At 56.8% G+C, this 8,252-nt stretch overlaps 2 long non-coding RNA genes across 3 annotated transcripts; both read right to left on the bottom strand.

Annotated features, from left to right (window-relative positions):
* Positions 1-671: 671 nt before the first annotated feature.
* On the bottom strand, positions 672-3,346 carry LOC128836187 (uncharacterized). 2 transcript variants are annotated; one of them, XR_008444748.1, is made up of 3 exons: positions 3,271-3,346; positions 2,199-2,256; positions 672-747 (listed from the first exon to the last, which is right to left on the bottom strand). It is a non-coding gene; the product is annotated as an uncharacterized LOC128836187 (long non-coding RNA). The 2 variants fall into 2 exon arrangements; XR_008444749.1 differs by lacking the exon at positions 3,271-3,346 and adding an exon at positions 2,749-2,778.
* An 11-nt stretch (positions 3,347-3,357) lies between these two features.
* LOC128836186 (uncharacterized) lies at positions 3,358-7,450 on the bottom strand. The gene is made up of 3 exons (XR_008444747.1): positions 7,324-7,450; positions 4,881-5,002; positions 3,358-3,952 (listed from the first exon to the last, which is right to left on the bottom strand). It is a non-coding gene; the product is annotated as an uncharacterized LOC128836186 (long non-coding RNA).
* Between the last annotated feature and the right edge of the window lie 802 nt (positions 7,451-8,252).

An 8,252-nucleotide genomic window follows, 5' to 3' on the forward strand; every position in this document is an offset into this window, starting at 1 on the left:
CAGGGAGGCCTGCAGTGCCATCCCATGGTGAAGTGATTATTCCCCTCTATTCGGCACTGGTGAGTCACATCTGGAGTATTGCATCCAGTTTTGGGCCCCCCGCTACAGAAAGAATGTGGACATATTGGAGAGAGTCCAGCAGAGAGCAACAGAAATGATTAGGGAGCTGGGGTACATGACTTATGAGGAGAGGCTAAGGGAACTGGGCTTGTTTAGTCTGCAGAAGAGAAGAGTATGGGGGGATTTAATAGCAGCCTTCAACTACCTGAAGGGGGGTTCCAAAGAGCATGGAGCTTGGCAAATGAGGAGTAATGGTCTCAAGTTGCAGTGAGGGAGGTCTAGGTTGGATATTAGGAAAAACGATTTCACTAGGAGGGTGGTGAAGCACTGGAATGGGTTCCCTAGGGAGGTGGTGGAATCTCCTTCCTTAGGGGTTTTTAAGGTCCGGCTTGACAAAGCCCTGGCTGGGATGCTTTAGTTGGGGATTGGTGCTGCTTTGAGCAGGGCGTTGGACTAGACGACCTCCTGAGATCCTTTCCAACCCTGATATTCTATGATTCTATGGCACAGCTGGATCCAGCACCCAGCGTCGTGCCTGGGCAAAGCCGAGTGCACAGGCCGGTCCCCGATGAGGAGCTAGGCCCATGTGCTCTCCAGCCTCTCCCCACTCACCTGGCAGGCTGCCCCTGGTCATAGGATTTCCTCCGGGTCAGAGGCGAGGTGTCCGAGCCACGGGACTGCCTAGGGCTGGAACAGAGCAAGACCTGATCAGCAATCGCCCCTCCTTGGGGCCAGGGCCCTTCAGCACTGAACAGGCCTACCCCAGAGCAAGCGAGCCGAGAGCCCTGGGGCAGCGCACAGATCCACCTCCCGAGCCAGGGGTCCAGCGGGCTGGATCAGGCCCCGGCAGGGCCCAAGGCCAGGCCAGCGGCCCCAGCTAAGGGTTTGCGCTGTGAGCGCAGGTCCTGTTGGCTTCATCACCGAGACTGCTGCTGGAGAAGGCAGCTCCGTGCCTTCGATAAGAGGGCTGTGGAGACTGGACGCCCAACTCTGTCCGACAGCAGAACCCGGTTTGTGCCCGCCTTCCCCAGGCCCCGTCCCCCCGACGGGCAGTTTGTGGACACTGGCAATCCAAGATGGCAGAGCAAGCTGGCCCCACCACTGCATGCTGGGACAGGCTGGCTCGACCGAGAGGAGTCCAGACTCAAGGCTCCAAGGGCAGAATACGATGGCCCAGCCCACCTCTTCCCCCAAGGGCCTGTAAGCACGTGGGGACCATGCTTGCCAGGGCTTACAAGGTGCTGCCACGGGTGGGCAGGCTGATGGTGCGGGAGACCTTATCCTTGTAGTAGGAATCCCGGATGGAAAAGCCGATCCTGTCTTCCTTGATCTCCATGAGGGACACCAAGGAATTGGTGATGTTTTTGGTGGAGATGTCCAACGTGGGTCCCAGGCACTTGGCCGACACAGCCTTCATCTGGCCTGACAGCTTGGGTTCCCCCTATGGCGTGGCACAGGGAGGGGTGGGCTGAGAGGCGAGGAGTTCACTGCCCCGAGGGTAGCACGTGGAGCGAGTCTGAGACGCTGGCGCCCCTTGGCCATTCAGTTCCAAGAAGCCTCTGGGGCCAAGCACCCAGCAGTGGCAGATCTAGAGAAACCTTTCAGTTGGGCCCCGGTTGCCAGCATTAACGTTTCATGAGCTCATTAATGAGGGCAACAGGAAGTACCCCCTGTGCAAGGCTGAAACGTGTATGGCCCAGAGTGCCGGAGCAGCTCTCCCAGGAGGATTTGGCACATGGAGGGACTGGTCCAGTCAATTAGCCTCTGGGAAGGGCGCACAGCACCAGGGCGTCACATGGGTTTTATTTGCTCCCAGAGGAGGGCTAGACAGCACCAGGGCACCTTGCCTGGATTCAGGGAAGCCCAGTACAGCTCAATGATGTGGCATTTGGGGGTTTAAAGTGGGCTCTACGACTCAAGGAGCCATTTATAGGGCCAAAGTAACATGCCAGGCACGGCCGTCACCAGGAGACCAGACCCCGGGGTATTTCAGTTCCAGACCCAAGACATTCCGCCCATGGAGAAGACTCCCGCCAAGGGTCACCGCCCAGCCGTGAGCACAAAGGGAGAGGGGGTACAATGGACCAAAGACCCCACATCTGGATGTTAAATGGCCCTGTCTGTGGCTGCGAACTGACCTTGAACTTGAAGTCGTCCTGGCTGGCCGAGCCCTTCAGGGTGAAAGACTGGGAGAAGCTGTAGGAAACAAAGGGTTAAATGGCCGATCCCCTTTAAGGCTTAACTTAAAGCTAAAGGAAGAAACCACTGCCCATCACCCCCACCCCATAACACCCTATCACCAGCCCGGCTACGGTTCCTCCTCCCATTCCCCGAGGTACAGCCCATCCCCAGGTCCCTTTCGGGGCCCTCTTCCCTCCCAGCTCCGTCTTGCCCCTGGCCCTCAAGAGGAACCATTACTGGGACAGTTCTGTACAGCCCCTGCACGCCTGGGTTTGAGCATGGCCAGTCATCGCGTGTGAGTAGCCTGTGCACCGTCGGGTCCCACGTAGGAGCTCCGAGGGGCTGGAGCATGCTCGGTGCAGACAGAACCTGGAGAATTTAGCTGCCAAGCTCTAACGGGTCTACCTTGCCAATGAGTGCCACAGAGATGTGCCCCCCTCCCTCCATAGATCCCGCCGCTCAGGGGCGCACGAGGCTGGGACACTGCACGCTCCCTGGTGCGCTTACCTCCCCTCCGAGGCCAGGCTGAACTCCCAGATCTCCTCGTCCGTGCTGGCGTAGCCGTTCTCTGCACAAGGAACGGCCGACAAGGGTGCGTCAACGTGACAGAGGGTGGGAGGGCACCGCACTGGGCTGGTTCGATCAGAGCCAGCCAGCAGGCGGTCGCCAATCAGCGTGTGGCCCTTTAGGTCCTTGGGACCACCCCCCAGACCTGCTATCATTAACTCTTTGCCACCAAAGCGCCATCAGTGCATCCTCACGGCTGGACAGGCTGTGACCATGTGGGCTGATACGTCTGGAAGAAGCGGGCCTATCACTCCTGCCCACAGGGTCAGAGCAATGCCAAGAGCCCTGGGGTGGGCTCCATCTGTCCCAATGGGCAGACGTGCCATCTGTAGGGGCAGGGAAACACCCCAAGCCTTCCCAGCTGCTGCCAGCCCCAGGCCCCACATCAGCGCTGCCGGCTGCTTTGACAGCCAATGCCCAGTACTCACGGGGGTCCCCAGGAGGGAAAAGCCCAGCACCCACCTTGCTGCACGTTGTGGATGAGCGCCTGCAGCTCGGGGTGGGACTCCGCTTTCTCCCGCAGGGCATCCAGGATCACATGGTTCTGGGAGGAGCCGGTCACATCCCTTTGTCTCAGGCGCCCTTCCAGCAGGCGAATCTGGGCTTCTTTCTGAGCCACCTGCAGCCCCTGTTTGGCGGGAGCAGGAGGTTACCTTCCGTCCAGCACACAGGACGGGCCAGTGGGTGGAACGGGGAATCAGCTCCTGGCTTCAGTCCCTGTCCCTGGGCACAGATGCAGGTTCCACACCAGCCTCACTCAGCTGCTGCTTGTACCCCTGTGACAATGCGGTTCTGGCGGAACCCAACTGAGAGTGCCAACTCAGGACAAATTGCTCAAATAGGGCAGTTACAGCCCAAGGCTGGGCTTTTTCCACCTCTAAGGCAAACCAAACCAGCCAGACTAGGAGGACTTTGGTCTCACCCCACTGGCTAACTGCAAGTCTCACAAGCGGTCTCCTTAGACACTCCAGTTTCCCAGTATTACCACCAGTGCCACTCGTTATGGGGACAAATGGTTATGAAAAGCAATACCGCAGTAAAAGAAAAAAGGTTCTCCTGATCCCAAAGGGCCAAGCCCCAGACCCAGGTCAATATACAAATCAGATCTTACTCACAAATCACGCTGTTGCCAATCCTTTAGAATCTAAAGGTTTATTCATAAAAGGAAAAAGATAGAGAGGAGAGTTAGAATTGGTTAAATGGAATCAATTACATACAGTAATGGCAAAGTTCTTGGTTCAGGCTTGCAGCAGCAATAGAATAAACTGCAGGTTCAAATCAAGTCTCTGGAATACATCCCCCACTGGGATGGGTCCTCAGTCCTTTGTTCAAAGCTTCAGCTTGTAGCAAAGTTCCTTCAGAGGTATGAAGCAGGATTGAAGACCAGATGGAGATGAGGCATCCGCCTTATATAGTCTTTTCCAGGTGTAAGAACACCTTTGTTCTTGTTGTGGAAAATTACAGCAAAATGGAGTCTGGAGTCACATGGGCCAGTCCCTGCATACTTTGCTGAGTTACAAGGTGTATCTGCCTTCTCTCAATGGGTCCATTGTATAGCTGATGGTCCTTAATGGGCCATCAAGCAGGCTAGGCAGAGCTAACACCATTTTGTCTGGGATGTCACCCAGCAGCATAGCAGAAGTTTGAAATACAGACAGTATAGAGCCAATATTCATAACTTCAACTACAAAATTGATACACACATATAGACAGCATAATTATAACCAGTAAACCATAACCTTGTCTTAGACACCCCATTTGACCCCCCTTATACAAGATCTGGGTGCCACTACAGGACCTTGGTTGCAACAATGATCTATATGGTCCCAGAGGATATCAATAACGTCACAAACCCATTCCCCTCTCTGGGTCCAGCAGCACACAGGCCAGGCAGGCCTCTCAGTCTCCCTCACCCATGCACAAAGGATGCCCCAGGCGCAGCCAAATAGCCCTGGCTCCAAACCTGACCTGCAGCAATTGTGATCCCACGCTAACAGGGGGCCTCCTGGGATCCCATGTTCTGCGACCCACCCCACAGAGCTGCACCCCCACTTGAAGGCCCTTTGCCTGACCTTATCGATGGATGCCTTGAGGAAGTTGTCCAGCAGGAGGCGCGCCTCGGCCAAGGAGCAGGAGCTGATCACCACTTAGGTGTCGGTGGAGTCCAGCTCCTCCTACGGTGCAAGAGAGACCCCTAGGGAGGGGAATTAGAACGGCGCTGAGGGCGGTGAAGGGCAGAAAGCAGAGGGCCAGCAGAGACACCAGCACCACGGAACTGGGAGGGGTTCCTTGACTGGCTGATGCCGGCAGGGACACAGGTGCTCTGCGAGCAGGCGGCGCGGAAGACGACTTGCATGCCAATACTGTGCATGAGCACTCGCACTGGACGTGTGCCTGGAACCAGGCCCCTGATTGGGCCATCTATGGGGACTGAACCACACACCTGCGGATTTAAAGAAGAGGAGCTTCTACCGCCTGGACGGCAGGAGCTGCTCGCTAGCCAGGTGACCAGAGCAGACCAAGGGCAGGTTTACACTGGGAACTTATACCAGCATAGCTATGTCTCTCCAGGGTGTGAAAATCCTGCCCCGCCCATCCCGGAGAGTGTAGCTCTGCCGACCGAACTAAACAGCCACCTCCTTGGGAGGTGGATTACCTACTCTGACGGGGAGTATCTACACCTAAAGCCTTGCAGCTGTAGCAGATTAAGCGTAGACATATACTAAAAACCTGTTTACGACCTCCAGCTGCTAGGAGGGGAGCAGAGAGCTACACTGTGCTGAACCTGGGTCAGACCCCCCATGTCATTAACGGTGCGTCCACACAGCAAAGAAAAACCCACAGCAGCGAGCCTCTGGCCAAAGGATTCGGGCTTGCACTACGGGGCTAAAAGTAGCAGTGTAGACATTCCCGCTCATGGGCTCCAAGACCCTCCAGAGCCCAGGCTCCAGCCCTTGTGTGAATGTCTACACTCTTCGTTTTAGCCCCGTAGCCCTGTGAGCCAAGGCAATGGATCCAGGCTCTGAGACTTGTGCTGTGGGGTTTGCCTTGCAGCACAGACACCCGACAGGTGCCAGGGAGAAAGGCCTCATTATTAGGCTATTGTTTCTCTGTGGAAATATTTGATTAAACAAAAATTTCCTTTCTGGTCAAAATCCCACCCTCCCTTTACAAAAATCTGACATCAGAAAAGAGACTCAATGTTTGTCAACAGCTTTCAGCACAAGTTCGCGGTTTCAGAAAAGGGAAACTCTTTTCCAAGACCCCCAATTTTTTTGCCTTAAACCATCAAAACTGATTTTCAAAACCCACAAAAATTCCAGTTTCTCGGGGTGGGGGGGGGTAGGAGGGGAGGGGAGGAGAAACTGATTTTTTCTTCCCCCTGGGAAATTTCAAAAGAAAAACTAAAAGGGTTTGAGATTTCCTACAAAAGCAAACAGCATCTTCAACCCTCTCCCATGGCTACACCTGGAGTTGGCTCTGAATACCGGGCTGCCCCCTGGGCTTGGCTTCGGTCTAGGCTACAGGAACGCCACTGTGGAACTGGGCTGGGTCGAGGCAGTTTCTCACAGGAGGTTGTGTTGCCGTATACGCAGGGAATGGAGAAAGCCCATGTTCTAAGCATGTTTGGAGCCTGGCGGCAACCCAGGCTGGAGCCTGGTGCTGACATGGGTTTTTCTGTGCACACAGACAGGATTGAGCGTGGCTAGACCACGCCTTGCCCGCAGTACTGGATACATCATGGGTACATTTGTCCCATGGTACGGACAGGGCTTCCACTGACTCCAGCATGTGCAGAACTCCCATCAGGGCTGTTGGGCCTAGCAGCTGGTGGTGGACATCATGCTCTCCGCAGCCGTCCCTTCCACAAATAAACCATCCAGCACCGATGGAGACCCTGACGGACCAACATATAAGGGGCTTCCTAAATCCTGGCCCCGACCTTGCAGACCGTGCAGCGGAAGAGGGCTGATTCTTGGCCTCTGCTGGTCCAAGCCAAGCCACAGCCATGTCCGTTAGCCTGGCGCCCACGGCTGCCTATCGCACCAGCCCCGTGAGTGCTCAGGCACCTACTGAACTGGGCCTTATACAGCCGTCATCAGCAAACAAGCAGAGAAAGCAGCCAGACTGCAACAGCTGCTCTGTGACGTTTCTGTAGGGAGGGGGCGAGCTCTGGGGGCTAAGAGCAGGGAGCCAGCTCGGCCCTGACTCCCCGCGTGACCCACGACACAACGTTTCAGCCCAGAAGTTGGAGCTTAGAAAGCAAGAGGACCCTGCAAACCTGCCTCCTGCACCCCTTATGCTTAAACTGTCTAGAGGAAGAGTCCAGCCAGCCAGCCTCCTGCTCACGCCCAGTCCCCACCCCAACTATCAACCAGCCCCCAGAGCACCCCCTTTCCCTTACAGCACACAATGCCCTGGGGTGATCTCCCCTGCTCCCCCTCCCGTGAGACCAACTCCCCATATACAGACCCCCTGCACCTACCCCCGCCCGCAGGCCCCCTCCCCCGGCACCTTGGTCTCCTCCAGCTGCATGATGGTGGCCTGGCAGTCGGCGATGCTGTCGGTGATGTAGTCAATGTTGGCGGTCAGCACCTGATCTTCTCGTTCAGCTCCTGCAGGCCCTTCTGCTCCTCCGGGCTCTCCGCCTGCAGCTTTCCCCTCTTCCCCTGTAGCAGCGCCAGCTCCTCGCGTTTCTGGGGGGCGGGTGGGAAGGAAACGCCTCAGACGGCGCTGTCCAGGTGCCAGCAGCCTCCCAGCACTCCTGGCCCTCGGTCATGCTCAGACCACCCAATCCCCACCAGGGCACTGCCCCCCACACCTCACCTTGATCAGCCACTCCATGTCCGCCTCCAGGTTGACGATGGTCATCCTCTGCATGACAACGTCAAAGATGCGCCACTCCAGCGACTGCCACTTGAGCCGGGCCGCCTTGCTGAAGGTCTGGCTCATCCCCTTCTTTGGGAACTTCTTCCTGCAGTGGGATGGGACACGGTCAGGGGGCTTCCACCAGGCGGGCGCTCGGCCATCACGCCCGCTAGTGCTCAGGACAGAGGGGCATTTACACATCAGGTCTCCAGCCAATGTGGAGAGTCTCACGTGTCAAACCACATGGCAGAGTCACCCACGATGATAGAGCGATCGTTTCCCGTGTTCCCACAGAACTCCGCTCCCATCTAACACCCAGGAGCCCGGGGCCTGAGGGCCAAGCAGGGAACGAGGCCATGGGGGACACAGATTCGGAAGCACTGGTCTGACCTGACGGGCCAAGCCCCATTCACGGAGGGCGAAGGGTCTCCCAGGAAGTGGTCGATTTTCCGGTTCCACTGGCGCACGATGCTGGAGACCGAGCGAGAGCCGGACTCCAATTCCGAGGAGGTGGTGCTGGCGGACACCTCCGCACCTGAGTCCAGCATGGCTGGCTTCTGACTCACCCTCCCAGA

This window comes from Malaclemys terrapin, chromosome 4 (assembly GCF_027887155.1).
Source record: "Malaclemys terrapin pileata isolate rMalTer1 chromosome 4, rMalTer1.hap1, whole genome shotgun sequence".
Classification (NCBI taxonomy): domain Eukaryota; kingdom Metazoa; phylum Chordata; order Testudines; family Emydidae; genus Malaclemys; species Malaclemys terrapin.